The sequence below is a fragment of the Pleurodeles waltl genome, chromosome 5, assembly GCF_031143425.1.
Source record: "Pleurodeles waltl isolate 20211129_DDA chromosome 5, aPleWal1.hap1.20221129, whole genome shotgun sequence".
Taxonomy (NCBI): domain Eukaryota; kingdom Metazoa; phylum Chordata; class Amphibia; order Caudata; family Salamandridae; genus Pleurodeles; species Pleurodeles waltl.
The window spans coordinates 1,665,410,790-1,665,438,722 of NC_090444.1; the positions used below are offsets into that span (position 1 = coordinate 1,665,410,790).

General features: G+C 44.5%; 1 protein-coding gene across 4 annotated transcripts in view; it reads right to left on the minus strand.

Moving 5' to 3' along the window:
- Window positions 1-27,933, minus strand: part of PUM2 (pumilio RNA binding family member 2) — a 783,590-nt gene that overhangs the window by 702,283 nt on the left and 53,374 nt on the right. The window lies entirely within an intron of this gene.

A 27,933-nucleotide genomic window follows, 5' to 3' on the forward strand; every position in this document is an offset into this window, starting at 1 on the left:
TATGTTTTAAATAACATTATTTAACTCTGACATTTTCACTCACTATTCAAATACGTAGCTTTCAGTTTTTGAGATCACCCTTTTGTTTTATCACAGTGATGTTATTGGTCTCAAAGAAGTGCTGGTATCAACTGGTAGCAATGGTTTCTTCAAGAGAGGTCTTTTGAAATATAATACAAACTATACAGGTAATTGCTTACCACAACAAGGCACTGTCATTGAGACAAATAGAAAATTAGGAAACACGTTTTTCAAGAGTTACACACTTAATATATCAGCAAAAAAGTAAATGCCCAAGAGCTTTCTCCAGGCATAATGAACTCAAACATTTCAGTCAAAAGACAAAGTTTTTAAAGACCCTAATGTCTGGCATTCAGGGCCACCTTCTCAAAAAACAACAGATGTAAGAGAAAACACAAAGGACAGAAAACAAAATAGACTCACTAAAAGTGTCATTAACTAACGTGAATAAGACGTGTTGTGGGAGCACTCAAAAGCAATCAAGAGCAGTAGTTTTTCCTGTGAATATTTACCCAAATTGCATGGGCATAACCTAGCAATGACCTTTACACCAGCCAACTTAAAGGAAGTCTTCAGCTGCCTCCAGGAAAGCAATGAATGTATGCATGCAGCCACCTCAAAATGAACACTTCCAAAACTGACTTACCTGTGCTGACTGGAAAAGATATGGCCCCCTCTGAATCTGGTCTGAGGATCTAGGATCACTGTTAAAAATATCGAAGGATGTAAGAAACCTTAGAATTACCATGGACTGCAAGCTGTCCACGAATGCCCAAGTGGACAAACTTATCAGATCAGGCTTTCTTACCAGAAAAATGCTGCGGCTCATCTTACCCCACCTAAGATTCCCTCACACAGCCAAAGCAAGAATCCTGTTCAATAAAAACTAGATTGCACTAATCGTGTTTATCATGGCTCAACTTTGTCAATAGTGAGAAGCTTACAGAGAATTCATAACTCAGCTACCAGACTATCACAACAAGTAATGCCACAAGTCCATATCTCATTTGCCGTAAAAACCCTCCACTGGCTACCAGTTGCTGGCAATACATGGCAAAGGACCACTTTTCTTCAGGAATCAGAACGGAAATCACAAAATACATCCAAAAAAAAAAGTGAACACATTAGAGCAGCACCACATCGCAAAATCCTAGCTTGCAAGAAAAAACACATGGTCGGGGACTCTTTCTCAGTACAGGCAGTTAAATTATGGAATTCCTTACCCACATAAATAAGATCCATTGAAAACCATCTCTGTTTGATAAGACTAATGAAGAGCTGGCTTTACCCACCATGATTACAATACTCACAACACAACCATGTACACCAATCATTTGAACAAGATATCAAAACAAATTATATATTAAAAACACCTAACATCTGTTATGTATACAACAATGCATGTGTATTTATACCAAACACAAACATTACACATAAAGAGAGAAATCATAATATGTATGTACATATATGTTGGTAAAATGTGCGTAGGTAATGGCCTGTGTCATATACAGGGATGGCACTGCTCTGTGTATGTATGTGAATGCAAACATGTCTATTTAAATATACATATATAAAAAAATAACAGTAATATGGTAATGTAGATATATTTGTGCACTACAGACAATACGTATATCTGGATAAGTAACTGTTGCTGTATAGATGTGTGCATCACTATTGGGTTAGCCCATGTGTAAGACTGTACCTGTTTACTTGTAGGTAAATGCATTTACATAGTATAAATTAAAAACGTGTGTATATTTGCAAGTGTGTGACTCCATGCACCTTTAAAAAAAGAATCATTAAGACAATCCACGAATGTGCATGCACTAGGTAAGTACGCATGTCTGCCTATGTAAATATGGCGATGTGCATGTAGATGCATCAATGTACTTGAAATTAAGCTTTGTATAAGGGAGTAAGATTTATGTGTACATAAAAAATAAAGTTAACAATAAATGTATGTTTATGCATTACACACAGCATACTAAGTACATAACATATGTACATGAGGCTCTATATTATTATTATGCATCTTTGTATGATAATACATATGTCAGATTATGTCAATAGGATTTCAGGTTACCTATGCATATTAATTTTTATGCTTTCTATATTTTCTAATATTTAGATATAAAAACACTTCATGAATATTCTAAAATGACAGCTTATTTATGCCTGGTTATGTAGATGGGGTTGTCTATATACACATGTGGGTATGAATATGGGTTTATGCTTGTATTTATAAGGACATACATATAAGAAGAAATTGAAACAACATACATGTAATTGTACATTGAATTTATATGGCACTTACTACTGCTGACGAGCATTAGAAGTGCTTTGAGGCGAGTAGCACGCTGCTCCATAACCCAACATCAGAGTTAAATAGATTGCAGATTACTAATATGGGCTTTCTGTTTTTTCCTTCTGGATTAGTTGTGGTAAATTTGTGCTGTCGATTTCGTGTGTGTTGAACAGTGTTTTCAGTAGGGATAAAACGAATAGAATGGATTAGAAGAGGAAGGTTGTAAGTTGTTATTGGGAGTAGTGGTCATGTGCACCTGTTTACTGGGTGAATTGGCTAAAAAGGAGGGGGAAGTTAGAAACTGGTGTTTGGGGTTTCTTGGTAGTTAGAAAGGTTTGGGATGGGTCTGAAAGGCAAGTGATGGAAAAAAAGATTGAAGGAATACATGAAGTTAACTGATACATACATATATAAGTACATACATCTGACACTGAGTAAAATTTTAGTGAGCATAAAGCCCTCTACATAGTTACACCCATAGGTTTTCAGAAACAGCAATATTTACATGGTTTGATATACACGTTTCTTGTGACTAAGCACAAGTAAGACCCTCATTGGTGATTTGTCGCGCTCTATAAATGTTTGATTGAGGCTAAGTATACTAAGTGTGTGTGTGTATATACACACACACACACACATATATATATATATATATATATATATATATATATATATATACATACATATATACACACACACACACTAATTGCAAATGAAAAATAGCTCACAACGCATGTATATATATTATATATATATATATATATATATACATACACACACATATATATATATATTATATATATTATATATATGCACACATTCATAATTGTTTTTACTGAAAAAAACTGGTTATAGGGATGTTTTAGTAAGGGATTGGCATTAAAAAAAACTTTGAAATTCACTGAAAAAACAAAGGTTACAACCCTTTGTATGAATCTAACCTCACACCTTTGGCCATGTGCAGTGGAGGTTGGCCCCTCTCTGCCCCCCCCCCAATCCTATTTCAGATAGAGACCGTGAGGGTAGCCTCAAGGCCCCTGTAGTCCCTGCCGGCTGCTCCTGCATGCAGGAAGCAGCTAAAAATTCCACCACCGGCATACTACTGAATGGAAGTACCGGGGAGGAGGCCGTCACTGGGGCATAATTAAGCCCAGGAGGGGGCCCCCGTTCACCTCCGGGACCTGAGCCACCCAGAGGCTTTATTGAAACAAGCGCAGGAGACCATGTTTTTAAAAAATGTTTGCCACTAATTTGCGTAGCCATAAATTTGCTGCCATTTTGTTACATTTTTTTTTTAATAATTGTGCTATTTTGCACTTGCAGGGTCCCTGTGGGATTTCAGTACCAGAGCTGAGCAAAGGGGCCTGGGTGTCCCTACCTGGCCCTCTTTCTTTTCACTTTTTTTTAGGGTTGCGGCTAAAGTACAGTACCAAGATGGCTGCCAACGTTTCCTGGTTTAAGTGTTGGCAGCCAATCAGAGCTCTTATTATTCACAAAGTCGAAAGAGAAGATCTGCTGCCCTAGATATACAAATTTGGATTTTCTTAAAATTTCTCTTCCACTTCGGGAAAGATTTACACAAAACAACAAAATGCGTAATCTGCAGATCAAAAGCTACCTTTCTGCCAAATTTGGTACAATTCTGTCCAGTGGTTCGGCTGAAGTTGTATTCAAAACTCTTATGGGAATTAACATGAAAAATGCACTTTTTTTTACCCTCATTCCACCCCCATTTTCTGCCCCTGCTTTACAGATCACCCCCGAATGAGTGCAACAATAATAAACAACTTTTTTTGGGAGCTTTGTGAAGATCCGTCAAGTGGTGGCAGGGATACAGGCAAATAAAAATAAAAAAAAAATACAAAAACACACTGTTTTTATGGAAACATGGTCCTAACTATAACTACATACTGGCGACCTCCAGGAGGCAAACAGACATCCACACCCGACAGTCACCAGTATGTATTATTTATAGTTAGGACCATGTTTCCATTAAAAAAAAAAAAAAAAAAAAAACATTTTTCATGGAAACATGGTCCTAACTATAAATAACACATACTGGCGACCGTCAGGTGTGGATGTCTGTTTGCCTCCTGGAGGTCGCCAGTATGTAGTTATAGTGAGGACCATGTTTCCATAAAAACAGTGTTTTTTTTTTGGTTTTTTTTTATTTGCCTATATCCCTGCCACCACTTGACGGATCTTCACAAAGTTTCCCAAAAAAAGTTGCTTATTATTGTTGCACTCATTCAGGGTGATCTGTAAAGCATAAAGTATATATACACACACACATGTCCTGGAATATCGAAGCATCACTGGTGGCGGTCTGAAACGTAGCGTTTAAAAAGTACGTTTATTAAGAATGATGAGCGCAGGACAGTGCAACACTACATCCACCTTGGTCGCCGTCCCAACCGTTCTCCCCCGTTCCTTCTGTCGAGTCTTGTGTTGTAGAATCTCAGAGCGCGCACAAGACTCGAGAGAACCCAACACATCCTTCACCTTAACAACACTAAGAACATTGCAATAAAATATACGTTACCACCAAACATTAAAATTATACAACTCTAAACAAAAAGTACATAATCACGATATTTGCTGGGAGGCATTTTGTTCCTAGACAAAGTTTCTGCGTTCCATCCTTAGTCTCATACTTCTCCTTGGATGATCCATCCAATGCCTTGCTCAACATCTCCATATCACAAGGTGAAGCTTTCTGCAATGTGTCCATTGTCCCTTGCTTCACTCTGGTGGAATCCCACAATGGCTCTCTCATCAGTTCCACATCGCGAGCTAATGACAACTTCTCCTTATTCCACCAAATGCTATCTTCCAATTTGACTGCATTTTTACAAATTTTGATGACCCTTTTAGGATTCAAAAACTTAGATTCACCTTTCTGAATAATGCGAGCAGTTTGATCTTCGCATAATCTCCCACCTTAACACAAATAGTCTTCCTTGAACCTTCCTTATATTTATTTTGAGCAACAACCCTTTTCTCACTCACTTCCTCAATCAAACCTTCCTTAACTACAAACTCACCCATCCATTTTCTTGTCAACTTGGTTGCAGGAACTCTTCCTCTCAATAACAGAAAAGGGGACACACCAGTATCTGCACCACCCACAACAACTTCCTCAACTCTTCTTTGCAATTCAAACCTCCGGCCTTAGCCAGTTGCACATTCTCCTTGATCACTCTATTAAAACGTTCAACCAATCCATTACTTCTAGGATGATATAAGGATGTTTTGACATGCCAAATACCCATGTGCATCAGAAAGTTGGAAAACTGAACACATGTGAACTGACTCCCATTATCTGTGAGAATTTCATAAGGAATACCTTCTCTGTCAAAAACAGATTTTAAAAACTCAATGACCTATGAATTAGGAACCTTAATTAATTTAAGTTCAAGCCAACGACTATGAAAGTCAACTAGCACTATACCATATTCCACTTGCCCATCCGACAAACTCACAGGCCCAATCAAATCGACAGCAGTCTTACTCCACGCTTTCTTGGGCACCTCAATAGCCTCCACATGAGATGGAAGGGTGACCTGAGACTTATCACTAATTGCACACGCCAAGCAATCCCTCACAAGATGTTCCACATCCTTATCCAACCCGGGCCACCAAAAATTCTCCCTGATTCTCCTTTTCATGGCTCACATGCCTATGTGTCCTTCATGTACCAAGGTCAATATTCTATTTCTCATTCCCTCTGGCACAACCAGTACCCCAGCATGCATTAAAATATAATTCACTACAGACAATTCTTCAAAGATTTGCTTGTATGCCTCACACTGAACAGATTTACAGGAAGACCACCCTTATACAATACCCTCCTTAACCTCCTTCATCTGTTCATCTCTTCCACATGCTTCCCTCCATTCACTTTCCGTCACCGCACCTTCCAAATGACACTCTAGGGAACACACCAGAATATCCATCATCTGCATCCTTCTCATCATACACACTTCTGCGAGGAAGACGTGAAAGGCAAACAGCAAGCAAAAATTCCCCCCCCCACACATATTCCACATGAAACTCATACATCTGCAATCTATACTGCCATTTGGCAATTATTGGAGCAGCACGTTTCGCACCTGAAGTAGAAAATAATTGCACTAAGGGTTGGTGTTCCATTCTGATCGTAAAATGCACACCCCACAAATAAGATTTCAAGTGCAAAATTCCCACCAACATGCAAGAGCTTCTCTCTCTATAGTCGAATAAGTTGCTTCCGCCCCTCTCAGACTTCTTGAGGCAAAGGCTATCACTTCATCTTTACCATTTCTCCGCTGCAGCAAGACAGCCCCCAAACCAAGTTGACCAGCATCAGTCATAATTACAACCTCGTCCTTGGTATTGAATGCCTTCAATGGAATGGCCAATGCAACTTCCTTTTTAATAGCAGTTAACTCCTGCTCACATTCGTTACACCATTCAAATTTAACATTTTATTTCAAAAGAGGCTTGACATAATAAGTTTTACTAGCACAATTGGGAATGAATCTGGCATAAAATTGAATCAGACCCATAAAGGACCTAACTTGATCCTTATTACCTGGAGATGGAAAATCCTCAATAGCTTTAATCAAACTCTACTTCGGTTCCACCCCTTGTTCTGATATTTTATAACCTAAATAATCAATGCATGGTGTACTAAACATTTGTTCGCACGGAGAGCAATACCTTTGTCACTCAACACATTCAACACTTGTCTCAACCTTTCGTCGTGTTGTTACTGATCCTTCCCACAAATCAAAATATCATCTTGGAAGGCAATACCACTCTCCACATTCCTGAATAAACTGTTCACCGCCCTTTGGAACACAGCTGAAGCTGATGCTAAGCCAAACAGCATGCGTTTAAATTGGAACAACAATTCAGGTGTAACAAAAGCTTTTAAATGTCTAGAATCATGATACAAATTAATTTGATGATAAGCTGAGGTCATGTCAAACAAGGTGAACTTACTATCATTGCCAAGTGTAGATAATAATTCAACGATGTTAGGCAAGGGAGGACGATCCACCCAAATTTGTGCATTGGGATCATGCAAATCCACACACAAGCGGATCGAACCATTAGCTTTGCGAGCAATCACAATGGGAACGACCCAATCAGAAGCTTCAATTCTCTCAATTATGTGTTGACCACACAATCTGTCAAAATCCTCGTTCAATTCCGCTCTCAGCACTAAAGGCACCCTACGTACTCAATGGACCTTAGGAATAGCTTTGTCTTTCAATTTAATTCTGTGCGCAAAACCTTTGAACATACCAATTCCTTCTGTGAAAACATCAGGAAAAGCATCCACCCACGTAGAACCAACCAACACATGGTTATAATTTTTGCTTAAAAGTACCTGTTCAGGGTTATTAGGATCCAATAAAATTCCTAAGTTCCTTTGATCTTCCCAACCTAACAGGCATGTGTCATCCTTAGCCACATACACTATACTTTTAGTAAAATTGCCTTGGAAACCCAACTCAGCCTCATTCACCCAAGACCTCCACAGGTTTTCCACCATACCCCACAGGCCTAATGAGAGATTTCCTAAGCTCAATATGGTCAAAATTCTCCTTCCATTTCTTCTCACTCAAAAGAGTATAGGGTGAACCTGAATCAGCTACTACAACTTTCGCACATTCATTAATTGACACCTTACAAGAGGGCCTCTTAAACCTGTTAAAGAAATCACCCTCATTACTACTACCACTTGTTTTAGAAATACTGGAGATAGTAAGAATTTCATCCTCCTCGCTAGTAGAAGGCTCCAAACCACCCAAGTCGTTACTATGTAGTTTAAGAACTTTGTCCTTTGAACGAGAACCTGTCCTATTGGCGGCCCTACACACCCTAACAAAATGCCCAATTTTGGAACACTTGGAACATTTCTTTCCTACTGCAGGCAACTACTTGCATTACCTAAATGAGAAAAAGCTTCTTATAATTTTCCTTCCTAGCAGACGTTTCAGGTTTGACATTCATATGAGTTTTGTTAAACTTTTGTTTAACTAAATGTAAGGAAATGCCTCCTTGGCATGGTTACCCCCTGACTTTTTGCCTTTGCTGATGCTATGTTTTGAATTGAAAGTGTGCTGAGGCCTGCTAACCAGGCCCCAGCACCAGTGTTCTTTCCCTAACCTGTACTTTTGATTCCACAATTGACACACCCTGGCATCCAGATAAGTCCCTTGTAACTGGTACCTCTGGTACCAAGGGCCCTGATGCCAGGGAAGGTCTCTAAGGGCTGCAGCATGTATTATGCCACCCTAAGAGACCCCTCACTCAGCACAGACACACTGCTTACCAGCTTGTGTGTGCTAGTGAGAACAAAATGAGTAAGTCGACATGGCACTCCCCTCAGGGTGCCATGCCAGCCTCTCACTGCCTATGCAGTATAGGTAAGACACCCCTCTAGCAGGCCTTACAGCCCTAAGGCAGGGTGCACTATACCATAGGTGAGGGTACCAGTGCATGAGCACTGTGCCCCTACAGTGTCTAAGCAAAACCTTAGACATTGTAAGTGCAGGGTAGCCATAAGAGTATATGGTCTGGGAGTCTGTTTTACACGAACTCCACAGCACCATAATGGCTACACTGAAAACTGGGAAGTTTGGTATCAAACTTCTCAGCACAATAAATGCACACTGATGCCAGTGTACATTTTATTGTAAAATACACCACAGAGGGCACCTTAGAGGTGCCCCCTGAAACTTAACCGACTATCTGTGTAGGCTGACTGGTTCCAGCAGCCTGCCACACTAGAGACATGTTGCTGGCCCCATGGGGAGAGTGCCTTTGTCACTCTGAGGCCAGTAACAAAGCCTGCACTGGGTGGAGATGCTAACACCTCCCCCAGGCAGGAGCTGTAACACCTGGCGGTGAGCCTCAAAGGCTCACCCCTTTGTCACAGCCCCGCAGGACACTCCAGCTAGTGGAGTTGCCCGCCCCCTCCGGCCCCGGCCCCCACTTTTGGCGGCAAGGCCGGAGAAAATAATGAGAATAACAAGGAGGAGTCACTGGCCAGTCAGGACAGCCCCTAAGGTGTCCTGAGCTGAGGTGACTAACTTTTAGAAATCCTCCATCTTGCAGATGGAGGATTCCCCCAATAGGATTAGGGATGTGACCCCCTCCCCTTGGGAGGAGGCACAAAGAGGGTGTACCCACCCTCAGGGCTAGTAGCCATTGGCTACTAACCCCCCAGACCTAAACACGCCCTTAAATTTAGTATTTAAGGGCTTCCCTGAACCTAAAGATTTAGATTCCTGCAACTACAAGAAGAAGGACTGCCGAGCTGACAAACCCCTGCAGAGGAAGACCAGAAGACACCAACTGCCTTGGCCCCAGACTTACCGGCCTGTCTCCTGCCTTCCAAAGAACCTGCTCCAGCGACGCGTTCCACGGGACCAGCGACCTCTGAATCCTCTGAGGACTGCCCTGCTTCGAAAAAGACAAGAAACTCCCGAGGACAGCGGCACTGCTCCAAAAGAACTGCAACTTTGTTACAAGGAGCAGATTTAAAGACCCCTGCAACTCCCCGCAAGAAGCGTGAGACTTGCAACACTGCACCCGGCGACCCCGACTCGACTGGTGGAGAACAACCAACTCAGGGAGGACCCTCCGGCGACTCTACGACTGTGAGTAACCAAAGTTGTCCCCCCTGAGCCCCCACAGCGACGCCTGCAGAGGGAATCCCCAGGCTCCCCCTGACCGCGACTGTCTGAACTCCATTTCCCGACGGCTGGAAAAGACCCTGCACCCGCAGCCCCCAAAGAAACGGAACTTCTGTGCAGGAGTGACCCCCAGGAGGCCCTCTCCCTTGCCCAGGTGGTGGCTACCCCGAGGAGCCCCCCCCTTGCCTGCATCGCTGACGAGACCCCTTGGTCTCCCATTGAAAACTGAAGGAAACCTGACGCGTGTTTGCACACTGCACCCGGCCGCCCCCGCGCTGCTGAGGGTGTACTTTCTGTGCTACTTTGTGTCCCCCCCGGTGCCCTACAAAACCCCCCTGGTCTGCCCTCCGAAGACGCGGGTACTTACCTGCTGGCAGACTGGAACCGGGGCACCCCCTTCTCTCCATTATAGCCTATGTGTTTTGGGCACCTCTTTGACCTTTGCACCTGACCGGCCCTGAGCTGCTGGTGTGATAACTTTGGGGTTGCTCTGAACCCCCAACGGTGGGCTACCTTGGACCAAAAACTGAGAACTGTAAGTGACTTACTTACCTGTGAAAACTAACAATAACTTACCTCCCCCAGGAACTGTGAAAATTGCACTAAGTGTCCACTTTTAAAACAGCTTATTGTGTTTTATGTGAAAAATATACATGCTAAAGTAATGATTCAAAGTTCCTAGAGTACTTACCTGCAATACCTTTCAAACAAGCTATTACATGTGAAATTTGAACCTGTGGTTCTTAAAATAAACTAAGAAAATATATTTTCTATAACAAAACCTATTGGCTGGATTTGTCTCTGAGTGTGTGTACCTCATTTATTGTCTATGTGTATGTACAACAAATGCTTAACACTACTCCTTGGATAAGCCTACTGCTCGACCACACTACCACAAAATAGAGCATTAGTATTATCTCTTTTTACCACTATTTTACCTCTAAGGGGAACCCTTGGACTCTGTGCATGCTATTCCTTACTTTGAAATAGCACATACAGAGCCAACGTCCTACACTAAAGATACACTGTTGTGAATCCTTATCACAAGGTGTCTTAATCTGCTCCATAAAAATAGTAGTACTCTCAATTCTGGTAGCAATCTCCACCACCTTTTCTAACATTAAGTTAGGAGTAGATAAGAGAGTTTCTTGAACCTTATTATTAGTTTTCTTAACTAGTTGATCCCTCATCATTTCATCCTCACAGGCCTTATAATCACATGAAACAGCTAACATTCACAAAGCTCCCACAAAGCTCGCAACAGGTTCACCAGGAACCTGAACTCTCTTGTAAAATTTGTGTCTCTCCATAGTGAAATTTTTACAGGCTTTAAATCTAACATCACATGACAATGGCAGAAGGATATTCGTCAATTCCTCCATCCCTTTATCCCTCAGCCAGTGAAACACAAACTTGAGGAATATGTTTTAAAATGTTACGACCCTCTGGTCCTAAACAATGACGTAAGACGGCAATGTGTTTTTTATGAGTAAAAGTCACCATCAACAGCATCCAGGTATGCTTCAAAACCTTCCTTCTACGAATCCCAATCAGCTTCTGACAAAACTGGATCAGGAGAAAAAAACAGGACGAGGCACAATGGAGTGCTGCATAATAAGAATATACTGGATTACGTATCAAGGTAGAATTATATTATAGATAATATTGGTTTGCGTATCACCGCAAAGCACAGTAGTTAAATGAAATGATAAGCTTTAACAAGGTGTGCGTATCACGTTGAAACGACTTCTCTATCTGTGACAGTACAGTTAATAAGGTTAAAACAGTGTGCGGATCACAGTTAATTAGTTCTTTGAAGTTGTAAAACTGGCAAAAATGTTGAATCGCCAGCAATGGAAGCGTCACCGGTGCTTGAAAGAAATCTTGCCGCAGAGAGAGCGTCTCTGTTGCCCAGGAGACAGATATCTCCTGAATTCTGGTGACACGGTGCACGCGTGCGCAAAGCAGTGCGTTTGGGCGAGGCATCTTCTGTACCTCGCGACACAGACAACGTCTGTGCGAAGCGCGCGTGTATCAAATTTAGTGAGCACACCGCACTTAGTCTTACCGGCAAGACCAGCCGAAACAAGAAGTCCGTAGAAGCCACAACAGCCAGCAAGGATAAAAATAACCGCACCCAGAAAAGGACGTCCGCTGCCTGAAGAAATGTCGTCCGGAAGCCGAACTGCATGCGTGGGAAATCACACGCTGTGCTGCTGGCCTCCCTCGTTGCCAAATAAAGCATAGCGTTTAAAAAGTAAGTTTATTAAGAATGATGAGCATAGGACAGCAGAACACTGCATCCACCTTAGTCACCGTCCCAACCGTTCTCCCCGTTCCTTATGTTGAGTCTTGTGTCGTAGAATCTCAGAGCGAGCACGAGACTCGAGAGAACACAATACGGTCCAACCGTGGAACCGGGAAATCCTAATATAATAGCGTATCCTTGCACGATGAAAGGAAAAAGGTACGGACACCTTTGGAAAGTGGCAAAATACTATTTACTATCAAAAGATCCTCCTCACTTTCCAAAGGTGTCCGTACCTTTTTCCTTTCATCGTGCAAGGATACACTTTTAGTCTATCTAAAAACCTACTGGATATAGTTACGACCTAGTTTCCATAGTAAGAGTATATTTTGTTTTGCCAATAACTTTGGCGCTATTTGACAAATCTTCATGAAATTTTCAAAACTAATACTACAGTCGGTTCCAGCAGTAGTCTTTAAAGTTTCTGGGAGATCCATCAAGGGGGAGTCCGAGAAAAAGAGGGTGAGGGATCTTCAGAACTTGTTTTCCCTGTGCATTTGTCTATACGGATTTTCAACACGACTACCGCCCAAACCACTGGATGGAATTACACCAAATTTGGCACAGTATAACTGTAGGAAGTTGGCTCTGTATGTGCTATTTCAAAGTAAGGAATAGCATGCACAGAGTCCAAGGGTTCCCCTTAGAGGTAAAATAGTGGTAAAAATAGATAGTACTAATGCTCTATTTTGTGGTAGTGTGGTCGAGCAGTAGGCTTATCCAAGGAGTAGTGTTAAGCATTTGTTGTACATACACATAGACAATAAATGAGGTACACACACTCAGAGACAAATCCAGCCAATAGGTTTTTATATAGAAAAATATCTTTTCTTAGTTTATTTTAAGAACCACAGGTTCAAATTCTACATGTAATATCTCATTCGAAAGGTATTGCAGGTAAGTACTTTAGGAACTTCAAATCATCAAAATTGCATGTATACTTTTCAAGTTATTCACAAATAGCTGTTTTAAAAGTGGACACTTAGTGCAATTTTCACAGTTCCTAGGGGAGGTAAGTATTTGTTAGGTTAACCAGGTAAGTAAGACACTTACAGGGCTTAGTTCTTGGTCCAAGGTAGCCCACCGTTGGGGGTTCAGAGCAACCCCAAAGTCACCACACCAGCAGCTCAGGGCCGGTCAGGTGCAGAGTTCAAAGTGGTGCCCAAAACACATAGGCTAGAATGGAGAGAAGGGGGTGCCCCGGTTCCGGTCTGCTTGCAGGTAAGTACCCGCGTCTTCGGAGGGCAGACCAGGGGGGTTTTGTAGGGCACCGGGGGGGACACAAGTCCACACAGAAATTTCACCCTCAGCAGCGCGGGGGCGGCCGGGTGCAGTGTAGAAACAAGCGTCGGGTTTTCAATGTTAGTCTATGAGAGATCTCGGGATCTCTTCAGCGCTGCAGGCAAGGGGGGGATTCCTCTGGGAAACCTCCACTTGGGCAAGGGAGAGGGACTCCTGGGGGTCACTTCTCCAGTGAAAGTCCGGTCCTTCAGGTCCTGGGGGCTGCGGGTGCAGGGTCTCTCCCAGGCGTCGGGACTTTAGGTTCAAAGAGTCGCGGTCAGGGGAAGCCTCGGGATTCCCTCTGCAGGCGGCGCTGTGGGGGCTCAGGGGGGACAGGGTTTGGTACTCACAGTATCAGAGTAGTCCTGGGGTCCCTCCTGAGGTGTTGGATCGCCACCAGCCGAGTCGGGGTCGCCGGGTGCAGTGTTGCAAGTCTCACGCTTCTTGCGGGGAGCTTGCAGGGTTCTTTAAAGCTGCTGGAAACAAAGTTGCAGCTTTTCTTGGAGCAGGTCCGCTGTCCTCGGGAGTTTCTTGTCTTTTCGAAGCAGGGGCAGTCCTCAGAGGATGTCGAGGTCGCTGGTCCCTTTGGAAGGCGTCGCTGGAGCAGGATCTTTGGAAGGCAGGAGACAGGCCGGTGAGTTTCTGGAGCCAAGGCAGTTGTCGTCTTCTGGTCTTCCTCTGCAGGGGTTTTCAGCTAGGCAGTCCTTCTTCTTGTAGTTTGCAGGAATCTAATTTTCTAGGGTTCAGGGTAGCCCTTAAATACTAAATTTAAGGGCGTGTTTAGGTCTGGGGGGTTAGTAGCCAATGGCTACTAGCCCTGAGGGTGGGTACACCCTCTTTGTGCCTCCTCCCAAGGGGAGGGGGTCACAATCCTAACCCTATTGGGGGAATCCTCCATCTGCAAGATGGAGGATTTCTAAAAGTCAGAGTCACCTCAGCTCAGGACACCTTAGGGGCTGTCCTGACTGGCCAGTGACTCCTCCTTGTTGCTTTCTTTGTTCCCTCCAACCTTGCCGCCAAAAGTGGGGGCCGTGGCCGGAGGGGGCGGGCAACTCCACTAAGCTGGAGTGCCCTGCTGGGCTGTGACAAAGGGGTGAGCCTTTGAGGCTCACCGCCAGGTGTTACAGCTCCTGCCTGGGGGAGGTGTTAGCATCTCCACCCAGTGCAGGCTTTGTTACTGGCCTCAGAGTGACAAAGGCACTCTCCCCATGGGGCCAGCAACATGTCTCTAGTGTGGCAGGCTGCTGGAACCAGTCAGCCTACACAGATAGTTGGTTAAGTTTCAGGGGGCACCTCTAAGGTGCCCTCTGTGGTGTATTTTACAATAAAATGTACACTGGCATCAGTGTGCATTTATTGTGCTGAGAAGTTTGATACCAAACTTCCCAGTTTTCAGTGTAGCCATTATGGTGCTGTGGAGTTCGTGTTTGACAGACTCCCAGACCATATACTCTTATGGCTACCCTGCACTTACAATGTCTAAGGTTTTGTTTAGACACTGTAGGGGTACCATGCTCATGCACTGGTACCCTCACCTATGGTATAGTGCACCCTGCCTTAGGGCTGTAAGGCCTGCTAGAGGGGTGTCTTACCTATACTGCATAGGCAGTGAGAGGCTGGCATGGCACCCTGAGGGGAGTGCCATGTCGACTTACTCGTTTTGTCCTCACTAGCACACACAAGCTGGCAAGCAGTGTGTCTGTGCTGAGTGAGAGGTCTCCAGGGTGGCATAAGACATGCTGCAGCCCTTAGAGACCTTCCTTGGCATCAGGGCCCTTGGTACTAGAAGTACCAGTTACAAGGGACTTATCTGGATGCCAGGGTCTGCCAATTGTGGATACAAAAGTACAGGTTAGGGAAAGAACACTGGTGCTGGGGCCTGGGTAGCAGGCCTCAGCACACTTTCAATTGTAAACATAGCATCAGCAAAGGCAAAAAGTCAGGGGGCAACCATGCCAAGGAGGCATTTCCTTACACAACCCCCCCCCCAAACGAAAGAGGATGAGACTAACCTTTCCCAAGAGAGTCTTCATTTTCTAAGTGGAAGAACCTGGAAAGGCCATCTGCATTGGCATGGGCAGTCCCAGGTCTGTGTTCCACTATAAAGTCCATTCCCTGTAGGGAGATGGACCACCTCAACAGTTTAGGATTTTCACCTTTCATTTGCATCAGCCATTTGAGAGGTCTGTGGTCAGTTTGAACTAGGAAGTGAGTCCCAAAGAGGTATGGTCTCAGCTTCTTCAGGGACCAAACCACAGCAAAGGCCTCCCTCTCAATGGCACTCCAACGCTGCTCCCTGGGGAGTAACCTCCTGCTAATGAAAGCAACAGGCTGGTCAAGGCCATCATCATTTGTTTGGGACAAAACTGCCCCTATCCCATGTTCAGAGGCATCAGTCTGCACAATGAACTGCTTAGAATAATCTGGAGCTTTGAGAACTGGTGCTGAGCACATTGCCTGTTTTAGGGTGTCAAAGGCCTGTTGGCATTCCACAGTCCAGTTCACTTTCTTGGGCATTTTCTTGGAGGTGAGTTCAGTGAGGGCTGTCACAATGGATCCATATCCCTTCACAAACCTCCTGTAATACCCAGTCAAGCCAAGGAATGCCCTGACTTGAGTCTGGGTTTTTGGAGCTACCCAGTCCAGAATAGTCTGGATCTTGGGTTGGAGTGGCTGAACTTGGCCTCCACCTACAAGGTGGCCCAAGTAAACCACAGTTCCCTGCCCTATCTGGCATTTGGATGCCTTGATAGAGAGGCCTGCAGATTGCAGAGCCTTCAAAACCTTCTTCAGGTGGACCAGGTGATCCTGCCAGGTGGAGCTAAAGACAGCAATATCATCAAGATAAGCTGTGCTAAAGGACTCCAAGCCAGCAAGGACTTGATTCACCAACCTTTGGAAGGTGGCAGGGGCATTCTTTAAACCAAAGGGCATAACAGTAAACTGATAATGCCCATCAGGTGTGGAGAATGCTGTTTTCTCTTTTGCTCCAGGTGCCATTTTTATTTGCCAGTACCCTGCTGTCAAGTCAAAGGTACTTAAGAATTTGGCAGCACCTAATTTATCTATGAGCTCATCAGCTCTTGGAATTGGATGAGCATCTGTCTTGGTGACAGAATTGAGCCCTCTGTAGTCCACACAAAACCTCATCTCTTTCTTTCCATCTTTGGTGTGAGGTTTGGGGACTAAGACCACTGGGCTAGCCCAGGGGCTGTCAGAGCGCTCAATTACTCCCAATTCCAGCATCTTGTGGACTTCCACCTTGATGCTTTCCTTAACATGGTCAGACTGTCTAAAGATTTTGTTCTTGACAGGCATGCTGTCTCCTGTGTCCACCTCATGAGTACACAGGTGTGTCTGACCAGGGGTTAAGGAGAAGAGTTCAGGAAACTGTTGTAGGACTCTCCTACAATCAGCTTGCTGTTGGCCAGAGAGGGTGTCTGAGTAGATCACTCCATCTACTGTGCCATCTTTTGGGTCTGATGACAGAAGATCAGGGAGAGGTTCACTCTCTGCCTCCTGATCCTCATCTGTTACCATCAACAGATTGACATCAGCCCTGTCATGGAAGAGCTTAAGGCGGTTCACATGGATCACCCTCTTGGGGCTCCTGCTTGTGCCCAGGTCCACCAGGTAGGTGACCTGACTCTTCCTTTCTAGTACTGGGTAAGGGCCACTCCATTTGTCCTGGAGTGCCCTGGGAGCCACAGGCTCCAGAACCCAGACTTTCTGCCCTGGTTGGAACTCAACCAGTGCAGCCTTTTGGTCATACCAAAACTTCTGGAGCTGTTGGCTGGCCTCAAGGTTTTTGGTTGCCTTTTCCATGTACTCTGCCATTCTAGAGCGAAGGCCAAGTACATAGTCCACTATGTCCTGTTTAGGCTCATGGAGAGGTCTCTCCCAGCCTTCTTTAACAAGGGCAAGTGGTCCCCTTACAGGATGACCAAACAGAAGTTCAAAGGGTGAGAATCCTACTCCCTTCTGTGGCACCTCTCTGTAAGCGAAAAGCAGACATGGCAAGAGGACATCCCATCTCCTTTTGAGTTTTTCTGGGAGCCCCATGATCATGCCCTTTAATGTCTTGTTGAATCTCTCAACTAAGCCATTAGTTTGTGGATGGTATGGTGTAGTGAATTTATAAGTCACCCCACACTCATTCCACATGTGCTTTAGGTATGCTGACATGAAGTTGGTACCTCTGTCAGACACCACCTCCTTAGGGAAACCCACTCTGGTAAAGATACCAATGAGGGCCTTGGCTACTGCAGGGGCAGTAGTCGACCTAAGGGGAATAGCTTCAGGATATCTGGTAGCATGATCCACTACTACCAGGATATACATATTTCCTGAGGCTGTGGGAGGTTCTAGTGGACCAACTATGTCCACACCCACTCTTTCAAAGGGCACCCCCACCACTGGAAGTGGAATGAGGGGGGCCTTTGGATGCCCACCTGTCTTACCACTGGCTTGACAGGTGGGGCAGGAGAGGCAAAACTCCTTAACCATGTTGGACATATTGGGCCAGTAGAAGTGGTTGATTAACCTCTCCCACGTCTTGGTTTGTCCCAAATGTCCAGCAAGGGGAATGTCATGGGCCAATGTTAGGATGAACTTCCTGAACAGCTGAGGCACTACCACTCTCCTAGTGGCACCAGGTTTGGGGTCTCTGGCCTCAGTGTACAGGAGTCCATCTTCCCAATAGACCCTATGCGTTCCATTTTTCTTGCCTTTGGACTGTTCAGCAGCTTGCTGCCTAAGGCCTTCAAGAGAGGGACAGGTTTCTTGTCCCTTACACAGCTCCTCCCTTGAGGGTCCCCCTGGGCCTAAGAGCTCAACCTGATAAGGTTCAAGCTCCAAAGGCTCAGTTCCCTCAGAGGGCAGAACTTCTTCCTGAGAAGAGAGGTTCCCTTTCTTTTGCTGTGTTGCAGTTGGTTTCCCAGCTGACTTTCCTGTTCTCTTGGTAGGCTGGGCCATTCTTCCAGACTCCAGCTCTACTTGTTCACCCTGTGCCTTGCATTGTGCTCTTGTTTTCACACACACCAGTTCAGGGATACCCAGCATTGCTGCATGGGTTTTTAGTTCTACCTCAGCCCATGCTGAGGACTCCAGGTCATTTCCAAGCAGACAGTCCACTGGGATATTTGAGGAGACCACCACCTGTTTCAGGCCATTGACCCCTCCCCATTCTAAAGTAACCATTGCCATGGGATGTACTTTTCTCTGATTGTCAGCGTTGGTGACTGTGTAAGCTTTTCCAGTCAGGTATTGGCCAGGGGAAACCAGTTTCTCTGTCACCATGGTGACACTGGCACCTGTATCCCTCAGGCCCTCTATTCTAGTCCCATTAATTAAGAGTTGCTGTCTGTATTTTTGCATGTTAGGCGGCCAGACAGCTAGTGTGGCTAAATCCACCCCACCCTCAGAAACTAGAGTAGCTTCAGTGTGGACCCTGATTTGCTCTGGGCACACTGTTGATCCCACTTGGAGACTAGCCATACCAGTGTTACCTGGATGGGAGTTTGGAGTGGAACCTTTCTTGGGACAGGCCTTGTCTCCAGTTTGGTGTCCATGCTGTTTACAGCTATGACACCAGGCCTTTTTGGGATCAAAGTTTTTACCCTTGTACCCATTGTTTTGTGAAGAGGCTCTGGGCCCACCCTCCTGTGCAGGTTTTTGGGGGCCTGTAGAAGACTCTTTACTATTTTTAGTTTTGGTTGTCTCATCACCCTTCTACTGGGGAGTCTTTGTGACCCCTTTCTTTTGGTCACCCCCTGTTGAAGTCTTGGACACCCTTGTCTTGACCCAATGGTCCGCCTTCTTTCCCAATTCTTGGGGAGAAATTGGTCCTAGGTCTACCAGATGCTGATGCAGTTTATCATTGAAACAATTACTCAATAGGTGTTCTTTCACAAATAAATTGTACAGCCCATCATAATTACTTACACCACTGCCTTGAATCCAACCATCTAGTGTTTTCACTGAGTAGTCTACAAAGTCAACCCAGGTCTGGCTCGAGGATTTTTGAGCCCCCCTGAATCTAATCCTATACTCCTCAGTGGAGAATCCAAAGCCCTCAATCAGGGTACCCTTCATGAGGTCATAAGATTCTGCATCTTGTCCAGAGAGTGTGAGGAGTCTATCCCTACACTTTCCTGTGAACATTTCCCAAAGGAGAGCACCCCAGTGAGATCTGTTCACTTTTCTGGTTACACAAGCCCTCTCAAAAGCTGTGAACCATTTGGTGATGTCATCACCATCTTCATATTTAGTTACAATCCCTTTAGGGATTTTCAACATGTCAGGAGAATCTCTGACCCTATTTATGTTGCTGCCACCATTGATGGGTCCTAGGCCCATCTCTTGTCTTTCCCTCTCTATGGCTAGGATCTGTCTTTCCAAAGCCAATCTTTTGGCCATCCTGGCTAACTGGATGTCCTCTTCACTGGGGCTATCCTCAGTGATTTCAGAGGTGTTGGTCTCTCCTGTGAGGGAACCAGCATCTCTGACTATTATTTTTGGAGTCAGGGTTTGAGGGACCCTGTTCTCCCTAGATAGGACTGGTAGGGGGGAATTGTCCTCCAAGTCACTATCCTCTTCCTCTGAGTTGCCACCCTCAGAGGGGTTGGCCTTTTCAAACTCTGCCAAAAGCTCCTGGAGCTGTATTTTGGTAGGTTTGGGGCCCATTGTTATTTTCTTTATTTTACAGAGTGACCTTAGCTCCCTCATCTTAAGATGGAGGTAAGGTGTGGTGTCGAGTTCCACCACAGTCACATCTGTGCTAGACATTTTGCTTCTAAAAGTTGGAATACTTTTTAAGAATCTACAACTGGTTCTAGAATCTAATTCAAACTTTTACAAACTTTTAAACTCTAAAAAGAAATGCTAAACAGGATCTAACACAAGGCCCTAGCAGGTCTTTTAAGAATTTAGAAAACTTTTCAAATTGCAAAAATCAATTTCTAATGACAATTTTGGAATTTGTCGTGTGATCAGGTATTGGCTGAGTAGTCCAGCAAATGCAAAGTCTTGTACCCCACCGCTGATCCACCAATGTAGGAAGTTGGCTCTGTATGTGCTATTTCAAAGTAAGGAATAGCATGCACAGAGTCCAAGGGTTCCCCTTAGAGGTAAAATAGTGGTAAAAATAGATAGTACTAATGCTCTATTTTGTGGTAGTGTGGTCGAGCAGTAGGCTTATCCAAGGAGTAGTGTTAAGCATTTGTTGTACATACACATAGACAATAAATGAGGTACACGCACTCAGAGACAAATCCAGCCAATAGGTTTTTATATAGAAAAATATCTTTTCTTAGTTTATTTTAAGAACCACAGGTTCAAATTCTACATGTAATATCTCATTCGAAAGGTATTGCAGGTAAGTACTTTAGGAACTTCAAATCATCAAAATTGCATGTATACTTTTCAAGTTATTCCCAAATAGCTGTTTTAAAAGTGGACACTTAGTGCAATTTTCACAGTTCCTAGGGGAGGTAAGTATTTGTTAGGTTAACCAGGTAAGTAAGACACTTACAGGGCTTAGTTCTTGGTCCAAGGTAGCCCACCGTTGGGGGTTCAGAGCAACCCCAAAGTCACCACACCAGCAGCTCAGGGCCGGTCAGGTGCAGAGTTCAAAGTGGTGCCCAAAACACATAGGCTAGAATGGAGAGAAGGGGGTGCCCCGGTTCCGGTCTGCTTGCAGGTAAGTACCCGCGTCTTCGGAGGGCAGACCAGGGGGGTTTTGTAGGGCACCGGAGGGGACACAAGTCCACACAGAAATTTCACCCTCAGCAGCGCGGGGGCGGCCGGGTGCAGTGTAGAAACAAGCGTCGGGTTTTCAATGTTAGTCTATGAGAGATCTCGGGATCTCTTCAGCGCTGCAGGCAGGCAAGGGGGGGATTCCTCGGGGAAACCTCCACTTGGGCAAGGGAGAGGGACTCCTGGGGGTCACTTCTCCAGTGAAAGTCCGGTCCTTCAGGTCCTGGGGGCTGCGGGTGCAGGGTCTCTCCCAGGCGTCGGGACTTTAGGTTCAAAGAGTCGCGGTCAGGGGAAGCCTCGGGATTCCCTCTGCAGGCGGCGCTGTGGGGGCTCAGGGGGGACAGGGTTTGGTACTCACAGTATCAGAGTAGTCCTGGGGTCCCTCCTGAGGTGTTGGATCGCCACCAGCCGAGTCGGGGTCGCCGGGTGCAGTGTTGCAAGTCTCACGCTTCTTGCGGGGAGCTTGCAGGGTTCTTTAAAGCTGCTGGAAACAAAGTTGCAGCTTTTCTTGGAGCAGGTCCGCTGTCCTCGGGAGTTTCTTGTCTTTTCGAAGCAGGGGCAGTCCTCAGAGGATGTCGAGGTCGCTGGTCCCTTTGGAAGGCGTCGCTGGAGCAGGATCTTTGGAAGGCAGGAGACAGGCCGGTGAGTTTCTGGAGCCAAGGCAGTTGTCGTCTTCTGGTCTTCCTCTGCAGGGGTTTTCAGCTAGGCAGTCCTTCTTCTTGTAGTTTGCAGGAATCTAATTTTCTAGGGTTCAGGGTAGCCCTTAAATACTAAATTTAAGGGCGTGTTTAGGTCTGGGGGGTTAGTAGCCAATGGCTACTAGCCCTGAGGGTGGGTACACCCTCTTTGTGCCTCCTCCCAAGGGGAGGGGGTCACAATCCTAACCCTATTGGGGGAATCCTCCATCTGCAAGATGGAGGATTTCTAAAAGTCAGAGTCACCTCAGCTCAGGACACCTTAGGGGCTGTCCTGACTGGCCAGTGACTCCTCCTTGTTGCTTTCTTTGTTCCCTCCAACCTTGCCGCCAAAAGTGTGGGCCGTGGCCGGAGGGGGCGGGCAACTCCACTAAGCTGGAGTGCCCTGCTGGGCTGTGACAAAGGGGTGAGCCTTTGAGGCTCACCGCCAGGTGTTACAGCTCCTGCCTGGGGGAGGTGTTAGCATCTCCACCCAGTGCAGGCTTTGTTACTGGCCTCAGAGTGACAAAGGCACTCTCCCCATGGGGCCAGCAACATGTCTCTAGTGTGGCAGGCTGCTGGAACCAGTCAGCCTACACAGATAGTTGGTTAAGTTTCAGGGGGCACCTCTAAGGTGCCCTCTGTGGTGTATTTTACAATAAAATGTACACTGGCATCAGTGTGCATTTATTGTGCTGAGAAGTTTGATACCAAACTTCCCAGTTTTCAGTGTAGCCATTATGGTGCTGTGGAGTTCGTGTTTGACAGACTCCCAGACCATATACTCTTATGGCTACCCTGCACTTACAATGTCTAAGGTTTTGTTTAGACACTGTAGGGGTACCATGCTCATGCACTGGTACCCTCACCTATGGTATAGTGCACCCTGCCTTAGGGCTGTAAGGCCTGCTAGAGGGGTGTCTTACCTATACTGCATAGGCAGTGAGAGGCTGGCATGGCACCCTGAGGGGAGTGCCATGTCGACTTACTCGTTTTGTCCTCACTAGCACACACAAGCTGGCAAGCAGTGTGTCTGTGCTGAGTGAGAGGTCTCCAGGGTGGCATAAGACATGCTGCAGCCCTTAGAGACCTTCCTTGGCATCAGGGCCCTTGGTACTAGAAGTACCAGTTACAAGGGACTTATCTGGATGCCAGGGTCTGCCAATTGTGGATACAAAAGTACAGGTTAGGGAAAGAACACTGGTGCTGGGGCCTGGGTAGCAGGCCTCAGCACACTTTCAATTGTAAACATAGCATCAGCAAAGGCAAAAAGTCAGGGGGCAACCATGCCAAGGAGGCATTTCCTTACAATAACTCTTGCCCTTTCTATGCTCTGCTAACTACCCCATATATTACATCTTCAATGGCATACTTGAAAATATTACTGCAACCTTTGCAAGAAAATTAACGATTAGCAATGTATGCATGGCGAGGTGCGAGTTTTAGTTACTTGAAATACCTAATTATACCTGCTGAATTTCTATGGTTTTGTAGGTTTATAAATGTGTGCCTAATTACAGTGTCCCTGTAACCTTTGTTTTTTTAAGCAACTGTATATAGATATATATACTGAAAAAACAAAGGTTAAAGTGATGTTATATTTAGGTACAAATTTCAGAGACCACATAACGTTTTTAACTTTAAAAAATAAAATAAAAACAAACACCATGAAATTCACCAGTGATAGTTATATCTAGTAACTATAACTCATGCCCAAGGTTAATTATAACTGGCACTCAGGTTATGCACAGTCTTGTCACTAATGATGTCATTTCAAATGTTGAGGTGATGCTATCAATGATGATACAGTACAAGTCATGAGTGATGGAATATGTGGGATAATTAGAGTAATTTCAATTAACTAACTCGCACCTCGCCATGCACAGTACACACTTTATAGTTCTCAGTGCATGAGTTACATACAGTAACTGGAGATAAGTGTAAATGGTTCATTTCAAAGTTTTTTTTAATGTTTAAAACAATACATTGTCACTGAAGTTTTTACCTAACTATAAGTCACTTTCACCTTTTTTTGTTCAGTAAATTAAAAAAAAAAATTGTTGACATGAAGTAATATTTTCTTACTATTACTATTACTATTGCCATACTTAAAGCCAAAACCGCATTAGGCAGCTAACAGCATGTCGCACAATGCCACATGGAGTTGGTTGCAGGACATAGCTTGAGGGAAAGCCCTGCATTGAATGCTCACAGGCAGCCACCCCCATGCTCATGGTCTTTGGCAGTGTGAGTAGTGGGTTGGCCGCAGGGCCTGGCCACAAGAGGCTGAGAGAACCCCAGCCACCTGAGCCTTTAAAGAAAGGGGGACAGGAGCCTACAGTGACTCCAGGGATCTTATTCCCCCCCCCCCAGGGCAGAAACATGTTTAATGGTGGTAGATGCCTTCCTTTCCAAGCCGCTATGGGCCTCAGTACCCCATCCTCTGTGGCCTTCTTCTATTATAAAGGTGAGGGAAGGTATGCAGCTCCCCTTCCCATCCACCTAGGGAACCCAGGAACCCCATCCCCTGGAGCCTTTCTATTTTAAAGGGAGGGCACAAGCATTTCTCCTCCGATCACGTGGTGGGGGTCGAGAGAGGCATAAAAGGAGAGGAAAGGCCTTTCAGAAACTCCTAGACACCAGGGATATTTTTTTTGTTTATTTTTTTTATATATGGGGAGCGACCCCTTAGGCAAGGGTCGCTCCCCTAGGGTGCAAATCGTATTTAGGCCATTTCTGCCCCCCTTTGGGGCAGATCGGCCTATTTTTATTAGGCCAATCTGCCACCAAGGGGGGCAGAAACAACTAGACAACAGGGATTTTTATATTTTTGCGCCAATTTCCCGCAAGGGGAGCAGAAATGGCCTAAATACAATTTGCTTCCCAACACCTTATCTTGTGCCCATTTTGGAAATACAAAGGGTTTCTTGATCCCTATTTTATACTTCAGGAAATTAATTGCTGTATACCCGGTACAGAATGAAAACCCACTGAAAGGTGCAGCTCATTTATTGACACTGGGTACCTAGGCTTCTCGATGAACCTACAAGCCCTATATATCCGCGCAACCAGAAGAGTCCAGCAGACGTAACAATATATTGCTTTAAAAAATCTGACATTGCAGGGAAAAGTTACAGATTAAAACGTGCAGAAAAATGGCTGGTTTTTTTTTCACCTCAATTTCAATACTTATTTTATTTCAGCTGTTATTTTCTGTAGGAAAACCTTGTAGGATCTACACAAATGACCCCTTGCTGAAATCAAAATGTCTAATTTTCAGAAATGTTTAGCTTTCCGGGATCCAGCATTGGTTTCACACCCATTTCCGTTACTAACTGGAAGGAGGCTAAAAGCACCCAAAAATAGTAAGAATGGGGTATGTCCCAGTAAAATGCCAAAATTGTGTTGAAAGATGTGGTTTTCTGATTCAAGTCTGCCTGTTCCTGAAAGCTGGGAAACTGGTGATTCTAGCATCGCAAACCCTTTGTTGATGCCATTTTCAGGGGAAAAAACATAAGCCTTCTTCTGCAGCATTTTCCCCCCATTTTTTTTTTAAACAAACACATTTTTCGCTGTATTTTTGGCTAATTTCTTAGTCTCCTTCAGGGGAACCCACAAACTCTGGGTACCTCTAGAATCCCCAGGATGTTGGAAAAAAAAAGGATGCAATTTTGGGGTGGGTAGCTTATGTGGACAATACATTATGAGGGCCTAAGCGCGAACTGCCCCCAAATAGCTGAAAAAAGGCCCGACACCTGAGTGGGAAAAGGCCAGGCAGCAAAGGGGTTAATAAAAGTATTACTTTACAATTTAAGAACTTGTATAGCACATCATCCAACACCTCTCAGTCCACAATCTGCTTTTTAAATCCAGTGTTAAGACTGTTTCAAAAAGAAGCTCTTGTTCAGCTTTTGTGTTAATAAAACTGGCATTTCAGCAAAGGCTGCATAATCAGATGGGGTGCATTCTAACAATGTTCTTGTTTTTTCCTTTCTCCTGCAATTTATATATTATTATATTTTACCGGTTGGTAACCAGCCTTATCTTTGGGGTCCTCACTGTTAGCCTGATGTCCCGGGTATCGCTCCTACCCCAGCTCAGGTAGGTAAGAACTTGGGTTTTTGGCTTGATGGATCATGAAATTATTTCTGTGGTCTCCACCTGTTTTGGTGTCCTGAGGTGACTGAGGAAAATACTTGGACTCGTTCCAGTTTCAGCGCAAAGGATAGTATAGGCACTAATCAGTTCTAGGTTCGACTACGGTAACATTCTCTACCTGGGGTGTCAAAGGCTGCACTTAGACAAAAGGCATTTAAGAATGCGAATACCCAGAAGCCTTTTCATCTTCCTAAACCATCTTCAGCCTCTAATCTTCAAGACCTTCATTGGCTCCTGATTAGCAAGCAAGTTCAATTTAAAGCACTATGATATGTGTTTAAAGCTTTGGAAAATTCTGGTCCACTCTAGCTCAGGTCACTGGCAACACCCATTGTTCCAGTTGGCCACTCCGTTCTAGTAATCCGAGTCTGGCAATGGTCCCTAGGTTTGGCAAGGCTCAACAAAGTGGTGGGTCCTTATCCTATTTGAGTCCTAAACTATGGAACTCTTTGCCAGCCCCGTTGATATCATGTACATTTCTTGGTATGTTCAGGATTCTCTTAAACACGTGACTTTTCTAATTCTTTATTTTCTCTCTTCACTGTTTATCTAGTGCTAGGAAACCCTTTCGGGTAGTCATGCGCTTAACAAATCGTAATATTTCGTAATTAAGACTGACACATCTCTACATTGGTAACTTTTAGCATGATAGTTTTAAAGTTTAAAATTTATATTATTATCCAGACTTTTTGCAGAGGGGGAAGACTCCACACTTCTGAGGCATCCAGAGTACAAACTGGGAACAGGCAGACCAGTTCTTGTACTACAATACCATCTCCATGTCACGTCAATTGAGAGAGGATCCCAGTTTGACCCTTGAAATCTGAAATACTTCTAAAGCTGCTGTCCCTGGCACAGCGGGAACCCCAATGCTACCCACAACCTCCCAAAGGCCCCTGCCAGTATTCTAGAGGGCATTGAGAAACGAATGCCGGAAGCACACATTAATTAATATAAATCTAAATTAAACGAAAACTGTTGAAGCCCAATCTCAGAGTGACTGGAGTGTAGTGTTAAGATATAATAAATTACTAACAAGTATTGCTTGATTTAATTTGCGCATTTTTAATTCCTACACAGAAAATGTCTTATACCTACAGCTTTAAACTGAAGAGAAGTCAAGGATGTTCAGAAAAGTCATCTGGGTTTTTGCTTATGGTATGGGTAATGTCAGGCTGTCAAACTGCTGTAAACTCACTGTATTACATTTGAAAAGGGTGACTGGTAACATGATTACTTAAGAACTCCGCCAATGTGTAATGGGCACCTACTCATGTCCCGAAAAGAGGCTCTGTGCCTCATCTTCACACAGTTACGACAAGCAATCGATCGATTGAATATTATAAACTACAGTGCAAAGATCTTCTGACTGATCTCTCACTGAGGGTACTCTTACAATTGCAGTGTACAATGATTCCGAATTGGATGATGGTGTAAAAGAGTGGAGAAATGTGTGTAGTGCTGAACATCCTAACAGCAACTCACGTCACCTCATGGTACTAATAATGCATATTGCTTCAGGGTTGAAATATTGCCAGTAATTACACACCCCTCTGACTTCTTGCTTACACATGTAGCAAAGGAATTCAATAACATGTGTTTACATTTTTCTACTCAGTGGTCTGCTACATTTTTGTTACACTTTTTATTTTTTGTTATAAATGCAAGATTATTCAAAATAAAAAATAAAAAAAACTGTTGGTACCAGTGCTGTAACTGCCAGCTGTGGAGCGTAAGAGG